The sequence below is a fragment of the Schistocerca piceifrons genome, chromosome X (assembly GCF_021461385.2).
Source record: "Schistocerca piceifrons isolate TAMUIC-IGC-003096 chromosome X, iqSchPice1.1, whole genome shotgun sequence".
Taxonomy (NCBI): domain Eukaryota; kingdom Metazoa; phylum Arthropoda; class Insecta; order Orthoptera; family Acrididae; genus Schistocerca; species Schistocerca piceifrons.
In genome coordinates, this window is record NC_060149.1 from 969,506,555 (window position 1) to 969,520,368 (window position 13,814).

Below are 13,814 nucleotides of genomic sequence, written 5' to 3' on the forward strand. Positions count from 1 at the left end.
TTCCCGACGCAATTTCTATGTTTCATCGTCAATGCGAAGGTCACAGGGATAGAGCAATCCGGCAGTAGTGCTTCGGAAACTAATACTGATCTCACAGGAACCGCTTAAAGCAAACCACAAACAATGAAAAGGATTACTCTTCTTGTACTTAAGTCGGCATTGTGCCTTTTGTATCAAATCCCGACGCTATTTCTGTGTTTCATCGTCAATGTGAAGGTCCAAGGATAGAGTAAAGGGGCAGTAGTGCATCGGAATCTAATACAGATCTCCCAGGTAACGCTCAAAGCATACAACAAACAATGGGCAGATATACTCTTCTTATACATAAGTCGGCATTGTGGATTTTTTATTTAATCCCGACGCAATTTCTGTGTTTCATCGTGAATGTGAAGGTCCAAGGGATAGAGTAAAGCTGCAATAGTGCATCGGAATCTAATACTGATCTCCCAGGAAACGATCAGAGCAAACCACAATCAATGAGAAGATTTACTCTTCTTGTTACGAAGTCGCCATTGTGCCTTTCGTCTTAAATCCCGACGCAATTTCTGTGTTTCATCGTCAATCTGATGGTCCAAGGGGTAATGTTGAGCTGCAGCAGGACATCGGAATCTAATATTGATCTCTTAGGAAACGCTCAAAGCAAACCACAAACAATGATAAGATTTACTCTTGTTGTACTTAAGCGGCATTGTGCATTTTGTATTAAATCCCGACGCAATTTCTGCGTTTCACTGTCAATGTGAAAGTCAAAGGGATAGAGTAAAGCTGCAGTAGTGCATCTGAATCTAACACTGATCTCCCAGGAAACGGTCAAAGTAAACCACAAACAACGAAAAGATATACTGTTCTTCTACTAATGTCGGCATTGTGCCTTTTGTAATAAATCCCGACGCAAATTCTGTGTTTCATCGTCAGTTTGAAGGTCCATGGAATAGAGTAAAGCTGCAGTGGTGGATCGGAATCTAATACTGATCTCCCAGGAAACGCTCAAATAAACCACGAACAATGAGAAGTTTTACTATTCTTGTACTTATGTCGGCATTATGCCATTTACATTAAATCGCGACGCAATTTCTGTGTTTATCTTCAATGTGAAGGTCCAAGGGATACAGTAAAGCTGCAGTAGTGCATCGGAATCTTGTACTGATCACCCAGGAAATGCTCAAGGCAAACCACAAACAATGAGTAAATTTACTCTTCTTGTACTTAAGTCGGCATTGTGCCTTTTGTTTTAAATCAGGAATTAATTTCTGTGTTTCATCGTCAATCCAATGGGCCAAGGGATAATGTAGAGCTGCAGTAGTGCATCGGAATCTGATATTGATCTCCTAAGAAACGCTCAAAGCAAACCACAAACAATGATAAGATATGCTCTTCTTGTACTTAAGTCGGAATTGTGCCTTTTGTATTAAATCCCGACGCAATTTCTGTGTTTCATCGTCAATGTGAGGGTCCAAGGGAATAAGTAAAGGTGCAGTAGTGTATCGCAATCTAATACTGATCTCCCAGGAAACGCTCAAGCAAACAGCAAACAATGAGAAGATTTACTCTTTTTGTACTTAAGGTGGCATTGTGCCTTTGGTATTAAATCCCGACGCAATTTCTACGTTTCATCGTCAATGTGAAAGTCCAAGGGATAGAGTTATGCTGCAGTAGTGCATCGGAATCTAATACTGACCTCCCAGGAAACGCTCACAGTAAACCACAAACAATGAAAAAATATACTCTTCTTGTACTTACGTCGTTATTGTGATTTTTGTATTATCTCCCGACGCAATTTCTGTGTTTCATCGTCAGTCTGAAGGTCCAAGCGATGGAGCAAAGCTGCAGTACTGCACCGGAATCTAATACTGATCTACCAGGAAACTCTCAAAACTAACCCCAACCAGTGAGATGATTTAATGTTCTTGTACCTAAGTCTGCATTGTGCCTTTTGATTTAAATCCCGACGCAATTTCTGTGTTTCATCGTCAATGTGAAGGTCCAAGCGAAAGATCAAAGCTGCAGTATTGCATCGGAATCTAATACTCATCTCCCACGAAATGCTCAAAGCAAACCACAAACAATCAGGATATTTCCTCTTCTGGTACTTAAGTCTCCTTTGTGCCTTTTGTATTAAATCCCGACGCAATTTCTGTGTTTTATCGTCAATGCGAAGGTCGAAGGGAAAGACTAAAGCTGCAGTAGTTCATCGGAATCAAATACTGATCTCCCAGGAAACGCCCAAAGCATACTACAAACAATGAGAAGATTTACTTTTCTTGTACTTAAGTCGACATAGTGCCTTTAGTATTAAATCCCGACGCAATTTCTGTGTTTCATCGTCATTGCGAAGGTCGAAGGGATAGACTAAAGCTGCAGTAGTGTATCGGAATCTAATACTGATCTCCCAGGAAACGCCCAAAGCATACTACAAACAATGAAAAGATTTACTCTTCTTGTACTTAAGTCGGCATTGTGCCTTTTGTATTAAATCCCGACGCAATTTCTGTGTTTCATCGTCAATGAGAGGGTCCAAGGGATAGAGTAAAAGTGTAGTAGTGTATCACAATCTAATTCTGATCTCCCAGGCAACACCCAAAGCAAACAACAAACAATGAGAAGATTTACTCTTTTTCTCCTAAAGGCGGCATTGTGCCTTTTGTATTAAATCCCGACGCAATTTCTGCGTTTCATCGTCAATGTGAAAGTCCAAGGGATAGAGTAAAGCTGCAGTTGTGCATCGGAATCAAATACTGACCTCACATGAAACGGTCAAAGCAAACCACACACATTGAGAAGATTACTCCTCTTGTACTTAAGTCGGCATTGTGTCTTTTGTATTAAATTTTGTACGCAATTTCTGCGTTTCATCGTCAATGTGAAGGTCCAAGGGATAGAGTAAACCTACAGAAGTGCATCGGAAACGAATACTGATTTCCAAGGAAAAGCTCAAAGCAAACCACAAACAATGAGAAGATTCCACATTATTGTACTTAAGTCGTAATTGTGACTTTTGTATTAAATCCTGACGCATATTTCTGGTTTTCATCGTCAAAGTGAAGGTCCAAGGGTTAGAGTAAAGCTGCAGTAGTGCAATGAAATCTAGTACTGATCTCCCAGGAAACGGTCAGAACAAACCATAAACAATGAGAAGATATACTCTTCTTGTGCTTAATTCGGCATTGTGCCTTTTGTATTAAATCCCGACGTAATTTCTGTGTTTCATCGTCAATGTGAAGGTCCAAGGATAAAGTAAAGCTGCAGTAGTGCATCGGAATCCAATACAGATCTCCCAGGAAACGCTCAGAGCACACCACAAACAATGGGCAGACACACTCTTCTTGTACATAAGTCGGCATTGTGCATTTTGTATTTAATACCGACGCAATTTCCGTGTTTCATCGTCAATGTGAGGGTCCAAGAGATAGACTAAAGCTGCTGTAGTGCATCGGAATCTAATACTGATCTCCCAGGAACCGCTCAAAGCATACTACAAACAATGAGAAGATTTACTCTTCTTGTACTTAAGTCGTCATTGTGCCTTTTGTTTTAAATCCCGACGCAATATCTGTGTTTCATCGTCAATCTGAAGGTCCAAGGGATAGAGTAAAGCCGCAGTAGTGCATCGGAATCTAATACTTATCTCAAAGCAAACGCTCAAAGCAAACCACAAACAATCAGGAGATTTACTCTTCTTGTACTTTAGTCTGATTTGTGCCTTTTGTATTAAATCCCGACGCAATCTCTGTGTTTCATCAACAATGTGAAGGTCCAAGGGATAGAGTAAAGCTGCAGTAGTGCATCGTAATCTAATACTGATCTCACAGGTATCGCTCAAATAAACCACGAACAATGAGAAGATCTACTATTCTTGTACTTATGTCGGCATTGTGCCATTTACATTAAATCGTGACGCAATTTCTGTGTTTGATCTTCAATGTGAAGGTCCAAGGGATACATAAAAGCTGCAGTAGTGCATCGGAATCTAATACTGATATCCCAGGAAACGCTCAAAGCAAACAACAAACAAAAAGAATATTTACTCTTCTTGTACTCAATGCGGCATTGTGCCTTTTGTATTAAATCCCGACGCAATTTCTGAGTTTCATCGTCAATGTGAAGTTTCACGGGATAGAGTAAAGCTCCAGTAGTGCATCGGAATCTTGTACTGATCACCCAGGAAATGCTCAAGAAAAACCACAAACAATGAGAAACTTTACTCTTCTTGTACTTAAGTCGGCATTGTGCCTTTTGTATTAAATCCCGACGCAATTTCTGTGTTTCATCGTCAATGTGATGATCCAAGGGATACAGTAAAGCTGCAGAAGTGCATCGGAAACGAATACTGATCTCCAAGGAAACGCTCAAAGCAAACCACATACAATGTGAAGATTTCACCTTATTGTACTTAAGTCGGCATTGTGCCTTTTGTATTAAATCCCGACGCAATTTCTGTGTTTCATCGTAAATGTGAGGGTCCAAGGGATAGTGTAAAGCTGCCGTAGTGCATTAGAATCTAGTACTGACGTCCCAGGAAATGCTCAAACCAAACAACAAACAATGGGAAGAGTGACTTTTTTAGTACTTCAGTCGTCCTTGTGCCCTTTGAAATAAATCCTGACGCATATTTCTGTGTTTCATCATCAATGTGAAGGTCCAAGGGATAGAGTTAAGCTGCAGTAGTGCAATGAAATCTAGTGCTGATCCCCCAGGATAGCTCAGAGCAAACCACAAACAATGAGAAGATATACTCTTCTTGTACTTAAGTCGGCATTGTGCCTTTTGTATTAAATCCCGACGCAATATCTGTGTTTCATCGTCAATGTGAGGGTCCAAGGGATAGAGTAAAGGTGCAGTGGTGAACCGCAATCTAATACTGATCTCCCGGGCAACGCTCAAAGCAAACAACAACCAATGAGAAGATTTACTCTTTTTGTACTCAATGCGGCATTGAGCCTTTTGTATTAAATCCCGACGCAATTTCTATGTTTCATCGTCAATGTGGGGGTCAAAGGGATAGAGTAAAGCTGCAGTAGTGCATCCTATTCCAACACTGAACTCCCAGGAAACGCTCAAAGCAAACCACAAACAATGAGAAGATTTACTCTTCTTGTCATTACGTCGGCATTGTGCGTTTTGTATTAAATCGCGACGTAATTTCTGTGTTTCATCGTCAATGTGAAAGTCCAAGGGATAGAGTAAACTGCAGTAGTGCATCGGAATCTAGTACTGATCTCCCAGGAAACGCTCAAAGCAAACCACAAACAATGAGAAGATTTACTCTTCTTGTACTCATGTCGGCATTGTGCCTTTTGTATTTAATCCCGACACAATATCTCTATCGGTATCTAATACTGATCTCCCAGGAAACGCTCAAAGCAAACCACAAAGAAAAAGAATTTTTTCTCTTCCTGTACTTAAGTCGGCATTGTGCCTTTTGTATTAAATCCTGACGCAATTTCTGAGATTCATCGTCAATGTGAAAGTTCTAGGGATAGAGAAAAGCTGCTGTAATGCATCGGAATCTAACGCAGATCTCCCAGGAAACGCTCAAAACAAACCAAAAACAATGAGAAGATTTACTCTTCTTGTATTTAGGTCGGCATTGTGCCTTTAGTATTAAATCCCGTCGCATTTTCTGGGTTTCATCGCCAATGTGAAGGTCCAAGCGATTGAGTTAAGCTGCATAAATGCATCGGAATCTAATACAGATCTCCCAGGAAACGATCAAACCAAACCACAAACAATGAGAAGATTTACTCTTGTAGTATTTGAGTCAGCGTTGGGCCTTTTGTATTAAATCCCGACGTAATCTCTGTGTTTCATCGTCAATGTGAAGGTCCAAGGGATAGAGTAAAGATGCAGTAGTACATCGGAATCTAATACTGATCTCCCAGGAAACGCTCAAAGAAACCTCAAACATAAAGGATATTTACTCGACTTGTACTTAAGTCGACATTGTGCCTTTTGTATTAAATCCCGACGCAATTGCTGTTTTCATCCTCAATGTGAAGATCCAAGGGATAGAGTAAAGCTGCAGTAGTGCATCGGAATCTAATACTGATCTACCAGGAAACGCTTAAAGCAAACCACAAACAATGACAAGAATTACTCTTCTTGTACTTAAGTCGGCATTGTGCCTTTTGCAATAAATCCCGACGCAGATTCTGAGTCTCATCATCAATGAGAAGGTTCAAGGGATAGAGTAAAGCTGCATTAGTGCATCAGAATCTAATACTGATCTCTCAGGAAACGCTCAAAGCAAACCACAAACAATGGGAAGATTTACTCTTCTTGTACTTAAGTCGGCATTGTGCCTTTTGTTTTAAATCCCAACGCAATTTCAGTGTTTCATCGTCAATGTGGAGGTCCAAGGGATAGAGTAAAGCTGCAGTAGTCCATCGGAATCTAATACTGATCTCCCAGGAAAGGCTCAAAGCAAAACACAAACAATGAGAGGATTTACGATTCTTGTACTTTAGTCGGATTTGAGCCTTTTTTATTAAATCCCGACGCAATTTCTGTGTTTCATCGTCAATGCGAAGGTCACAGGGATAGAGTAATTCGGCAGTAGTGCTTCGGAAACTAATACTGATCTCACAGGAACCGCTTAAAGCAAACCACAAACAATGAGAAGAATTACTCATCCTGTACTTAAGTCGGCATTGTGCCTTTTGTATCAAATCCCGACGCAATTTCTGTGTTTCATCGTCATTGTGAAGGTGCAAGGGATAGAGTAAAGCTGCAATAGTGCATCGGAATCTAATACTGATCTCCCAGGAAACGATCAGAGCAAACCTCAAACAATGAGAAGATTTACTCTTCTTGTAACGAAGTCGCCATTGTGCCTTTTGTCTTAAATCCCGACGCAATTTCTCTGTTTCATCGTCAATCTGATAGTCCAAGGGGTAATGTTGAGCTGCAGAAGGGCATCGGAATCTAATATTGATCTCCTAGAAAACGCTCAAAGCAAACCACAAACAATGATAAGATTTACTCTTTTTGTACTTAAGTCGGAATTGTGCCTTTTGTTTTAAATCAGGAAGCAGTTTCTGTGTTTCATCGTCAATCCAATGGGCTCAAGGGATAATGTAGAGCTGCAGTAGTGCATCGGAATCTGATATTGTTCTCCTAAGAAACGCTCAAAGCAAACCACAAACAATGATAAGATATACTCTTCTTGTACTTAAGTCGGAATTGTGCCTTTTGTATTAATTCCCGACGCAATTTCTGTGTTTCATCGTCGATGTGAGGGTCCAAGGGAAATAGTAAAGGTGCAGTAGTGTATCGCAATCTAACACTGACCTCCCAGGAAACGCTCACAGTAAACCACAAACAATGAAAAGATATACTCTTCTTGTACTTAAGTCGTTATTGTGATTTTTGTATTATCTCCCGACGCAATTTCTGTGTTTCATCGTCAATCTGAAGGTCCAAGCGATGGAGCAAAGCTGCAGTAGTGCAACGGAATCTAATACTGATCTACCAGGAAACTCTCAAAACTAACCCCAAACAATGAGATGATTTAATGTTCTTGTACCTAAGTCTGCATTGTACCTTTTGATTTAAATCCCGACGCAATTTCTGTGTTTCATCGTCAATCTGAAAGACCAAGGGATAGAGTAAAGCCGCAGTAGTGCATCGGAATCTAATACTCATCTCCCACGAAATGCTCAAAGCAAACCACAAACAATCACGAGATTTACTCTTCTTGTACTTAAGTCTCCTTTGTGCCTTTTGTATTAAATCCCGACGCAAACTCTGTGTTTCATCGTCAATGCGAAGGTCGAAGGGATAGACTAAAGCTGCAGTAGTGCATCGGAATCAAATACTGATCTCCCAGGAAACGCCCAAAGCATACTACAAACAATGAGAAGATTTACTTTTCTTGTACTTAAGTCGACATAGTGCCTTTAGTATTAAATCCCGACGCAATTTCTGTGTTTCATCGTCATTGCGAAGGTCGAAGGGATAGACTAAAGCTGCAGTAGTGCATCGGAATCTAATACTGATCTCCCAGGAAACGCCCAAAGCAAACAACAAACAAAAAGAATATTTACTCTTCTTGTACTTAAGTCGGCATTGTGCCTTTTGTATTAAATTCCGACGCAATTTCTTAGTTTCATCGTAAATGTGAAGTTTCACGGGATAGAGTATAGCTGCAGTAGTGCATCGGAATCTTGTACTGATCACCCAGGAAATGCTCAAGACAAACCACAAACAATGAGAAGATTTACTCTTCTTGTACTTAAGTCGGCATTGTGCCTTTTGTATTAAATCCCGACGCAATTTCTGTGTTTCATCGTCAATGTGAAGGTCAAAGGGATAGAGTAAATCTGCAGAAGTGCATCGGAAACGAATACTGATCTCCCAGGAAACGCTCAAAGCAAACCACAAACAATGAGAAGATTTCAAATTATTGTGCTTAAGTCGGCATTGTGCCTTTTGTATTAAATCCCGACGCAATTTCTGTGTTCCATCGTCAATGTGAAGGTCCACGGGATAGAGTAAAGCTGCCGTAGTGCATTATAATCTAGTACTGATGTCCCAGGAGAGCTCAGAGCAAACCACAAACAATGAGAAGATATACTCTTCTTGTACTTAAGTCGGCACTGTGCGTTTTGTATTAAATCCCGACGCAATTTCTGTGTTTCATCGTCAATGTGAAGGTATAAGGTTAGAGTAAAGATGCAGTAGTGCATCGGAATCTAATACAGATCTCCCAGGAAACGCTCAAAGCAAACCACAAACAATGGGCAGATATACTCTTCTTGTACTTAAGTCGGCGTTATGCCTTTTGTATTAAATCTCGACGCAATTTCTGTGTTTCATTGTCAATGTGAGCGTCCAAGGGATAGAGTAAAGCTGCAGTAGTGCATCGAAATCTAATACTGATCTCCCAGGAAACGCGCTAAGCAAACCACGAACAATGAGAAGATTTACTCTTCTTGTACTTAAATCGGCATTGTGCCTTTTATATTAATTACCGACGCAATTTCTGTGTTTTATCGTTAATGTAAAGGTCCAAGGGATGTAGCAAAGGAGCAATTGTGCATCGGAATCTAATACTGATCTCCCAGGAAACGCTCAAAGCAAAACACAAACAATGAGAGGATTTACGCTTCTTGTACTTTAGTCGGATTTGAGACTTTTTTATTAAATCCCGACGCAATATCTGTGTTTCATCGTCAATGCGAAGGTCACAGGGATAGAGTAATGCTGCAGTAGTGCTTCGGAAACTAATACTGATCTCACAGGAACCGCTTAAAGCAAACCGCAAACAATGAGAAGAATTGCTCTTCTTGTACTTAAGTCGGCATTGTGCCTTTTGTATTAAATCCCGACGCCATTTCTGAGTTTCATCGTCAATGTGAAGTCCAAGGGATAGAGTAAAGCTGCAGTGGTGCATCGTAATCTAGTACTGATCTCCCAAGCGGCGCTAATGACCATAGCAGTTTTGCGCCCTAAAACCACAAACAAAAAAAAAAAAAAAAGAAAACAAATGATCTCCCAAGGAACGCTCAAAGCAAACCACAAACAATGAGATGATTTAATGTTCTTGTACCTAAGTCGGCATTGTGCCTTTTGTTTTAAATCCTGACGCACTTTCTGTGTTTCATCGTCAATCCGAAGGTCCAAGGGATACAGTAAAGCCGCAGTTGTGCATCGGAATCTAATAATTATCTCCCACGAAACGCTCAAAGCAAACCACAAACAATCAGGAGATTTACTCTTTTTGTACTTAAGTCTGCTTTGTGCCTTTTGTATTAAATCCTGACGCAATCTCTGTGTTTCATCGCCAATGTGAAGGTCCAAGGGATAGAGTAAAGCTGCAGTAGTGCATCGGAATCTAATACTGATCTCCCAGGAAACGCTCAAATAAACCACGAACAATGAGAAGATTTTCTATTCTTGTACTTATGTCGGCATTGTGCCTTTTACATTAAATCGCGACGCAATTTCTGTGTTTGATCTTCAATGTGAAGGTCCAAGGGATACAGTAAAGCTGCAGTAGTGCATCGGATTCTAATACTGATCTCCCAGGAAACGCTCAAAGCAAACAACAAACAAAAAGAATATTTACTCTTCTTGTACTTCAGTCGGCATTGTGCATTTTGTATCAAATCCCGACGCAATTTCTGAGTTTCATCGTCAATGTGAAGTTTCACGGGATACAGTAAGGCAGCAGTAGAACATCGGAATCTTGTACTGATCACCCAGGAAACGCTGAAGACAAACCACAAACAATTAGAAGATTTACTCTTCTTGTTCTTAAGGCGGCATTGTGCCTTTTGCATTAAATCCTGACGCAATTTCTGTGTTTCATCGTCAATGTGAAGGTCCATGGAATAGAGTAAAGCTGCAGTGGTGCATCGGAATCTAATACTGATCTCCCAGGAAACGCTCAAATAAACCACGAACAATGAGAAGATTTACTCTTTTTGTACTTATGTCGGCATTGTGCCATTTACATTAAATCGCGGCGCAATTTCTGTGTTTGATCTTCAATGTGAAGGTCCAAGGGATACAGTAAAGCTGCAGTAGTGCATCGGAATCTAATACTGATCTCCCAGGAAACGCTCAAAGCAAACAACAAACAAAAAGAATATTTACTCTTCTTGTACTCAAGACGGCGTTGTGCCTTTTGTATTAAATCCCGACGCAATTTCTGAGTTTCATCGTCAAAGTGAAGTTTCACGGGATAGAGTAAAGCTGCAGTAGTGCATCGGAATCTTGTACTGATCACCCAGGAAATGCTCAAGACAAACCACAAACAATGAGAAAATTTACTCTTCTTGTACTTAAATCGGCATTGTGCCTTTTGTATCAAATCCCGACGCAATTTCTGTGTTTCATCGTCAATGTGAAGGTCCAAGGATAGAGTAAAAGGGCAATAGTGCATCGGAATCTATTACAGATCTCCCAGGAAACGCTCAAAGCAAACCACAAACAATGGGCAGATATACTCTTCTTGTACTTAAGTCGGCATTCTGCATTTTGTATTTAATCCCGACGCAATTTCTGTGTTTCATCGTCAATGTGAGGGTCCAAGAGATAGACTAAAGCTGCAGTAGTGCATCGGAATCTAATACTGATCTCCCAGGTAACGCTCAAAGCATACTACAAACAATGAGATGATTTACTCTTCTTGTACTTACGTCGGCATAGTGCCTTTTGTTTTAAATCCCGAAGCAATTTCTGTGTTTGATCGTCAATGTGAAGGTCCAAGGGATAGAGTAAAGCTGCAGTAGTGCATCGGAATCTAATACTGATCTCCCAGGAAACGATCAGAGCAAACCACAAACAATGAGAAGATTTACTCTTCTTGTAACGAAGTCACCATTCTGTCTTTTGTCTTAAATCCCGACACAATTTCTGTGTTTCATCGTCAATCTGATGGTCCAAGGGTTAATGTTGAGCTGCAGCAGCGCATCGGAATCTAATATTGATCACCTAGGAAACGCTCAAAGCAAACAACAAACAATGAGAAGATTTACTCTTTTTGCACTTAAGGCGGCATTGTGCCTTTTGTATTAATTCCCGAGGCAATTTCTGAGTTTCATCGTCAATGTGAAAGTCAAAGGGACAGAGTAAAGCTGCAGTAGTGCCTCTGAATCTAACACTGATCTCCCAGGAAACGTTCAAAGTAAACCAAAAACAATGGAATGATATACTCTTCTTCTACTAATGTCGGCATTGTGCCTTATGTAATAAATCCCGACGCAATTTCTGTGTTTCATCGTCAATGTGAAGGTCCATGGAATAGAGTAAAGCTGCAGTGGTGGATCGGAATCTAATACTGATCCCCCAGGAAACGCTCAAAGCAAACAACAAACAAAAAGAATATTTACACTTCTTGCACTTAGGTCGGCATTGTGCCTTTTGTATTAAATCCCGACGCAATTTCTGAGTTTCATCGTGATAGTGAAGTTTCACGGGATAGAGTAAAGCTGCAGTAGTGCATCGGAATCTTGTACTGATCACCCAGCAAATGCTCAAGACAAACCACAAACAATGAGAAAATTTACTCTTCTTGTACTTAAGTCAGCATTGTGCCTTTTGTATTAAATCCCGACGCAATTTCTGTGTTTCATCGTCAGTGTGATGGTACAAGGGATAGAGTAAAGCTGCCGTAGTGCATTTGAATCTAGTACTGATGTCCCAGGAAACGCTCAAACAAAACAACAAACAATATGAAGATTGACTCTTTTAGTACTTCAGCCGTCCTTGTGCCCTTTGTATTAAATCCTGACGCATATTTCTGTGTTTCATGGTCAATGTGAAGGCCCAAGGGATAGAGTAAAGCTGCAGAAGTGAATCGGAAACGAATACTGATCTCCCAGGAAACGCTCAAAGCAAACCACAAACAATCAGGAGATTTACTCTTCTTGTACTTAAGTCTCCTTTGTGCCTTTTGGATTAAATCCTGACGCAGACTCTGTGTTCCATCGTCAATTTGAAGGTCCAAGGGATAGAGTAAAGCTGCAGTAGTGCATCGAAATCTAATACTGATCTCCCAGGAAACGCTCAAATAAACCACGAACAATGAGAAGATTTACTATTCTTGTACTTATGTCGGCATTGTGCCTTATACATTACATCGCGACGCAATTTCTGTGTTTGATCTTCAATGTGAAGGTCCAAGGGATACAGTAATGCTGCAGTAGTGCATCGGAATCTAATACTGATCTCCCAGGAAACGCTCAAAGCATACAACAAACAAAAAGTATATTTACTCTTCTTGTACTTAAGTCGGCATTGTGCCTTTTGTATTAAATCCCGACGCTATTTCTGTGTTTCATCGTCAATGTGAAGGTTGAAGGGATAGACTAAAGCTGCAGTAGTGCATCGGAATCTAATACTGATCTCCCAGGAAACGCCCAAAGCATACTACAAACAATGAGAAGATTTACTTTTCTTGTACTTAAGTGGACATAGTGCCGTTTGATATAATCCCGACGCAATTTCTGTGTTTGATCGTCAATGTGAAGGTCCAAGGGATAGAGTAAAGCTGCAGTAGTGCATTGGAATCTAATACTGATCTCCCATTAATAGCTCAGAGCAAACCACAAACAATGAGAAGATTTACTCTTCTTGTACTGAAGGCGCCATTGTACATTTTGCTTTCAATCCCGATGCAATTTCTGTGTTTCATCGTCAATCTAATGGGCGAAGGGATAATGTAGAGCTGCAGTAGTGCATCGGAATCTAATATTGATCTCCTAGGAAACGTTCAAAGCAAACCACAAACAATGATAAGATATACTCTTCTTGTACTTAAGTCGGCATTGTGCCTTTTGTATTAAATCCCAACGCAATTTCTGTGTTTCATCGTCAATGTGAGGGTCCAGGGGATAGAGTAAAGGTGTAGTAGTGTGGCGCAATCTAATTCTGATCTCCCAGCAACGCCCAAAGCAAACAACAAACAATGAGAAGATTTACTCTTTTTCTACTAAAGGCGGCATTGTGCCTTTTGTATTAAATCCCGAAGCAATTTCGGCGTTTCATCGTCAATGTGAAAGTCCAAGGGATAGAGTAAAGCTGCAGTAGTGCATCGGAATCAAATACTGACCTCACATGAAACGCTCAAAGCAAACCACAAACATTGAGAAGAATACTCCTCTTGTACTTAAGTCGGCATTGTGTCTTTTGTATTAAATTTCGACGCAAGTTCTGCGTTTCATCGTCAATGTGAAGGTCCAAGGGATAGAGTAAAGCTGCAGTAGAGCATCGGAATCAAATACTTATCTCCCAGGAAACGCTCAAAGCAAACAACAAACAAAAAGAATATTTACTCTTCTTGTACTTAAGTCGGCATTGTGCCTTTTGTA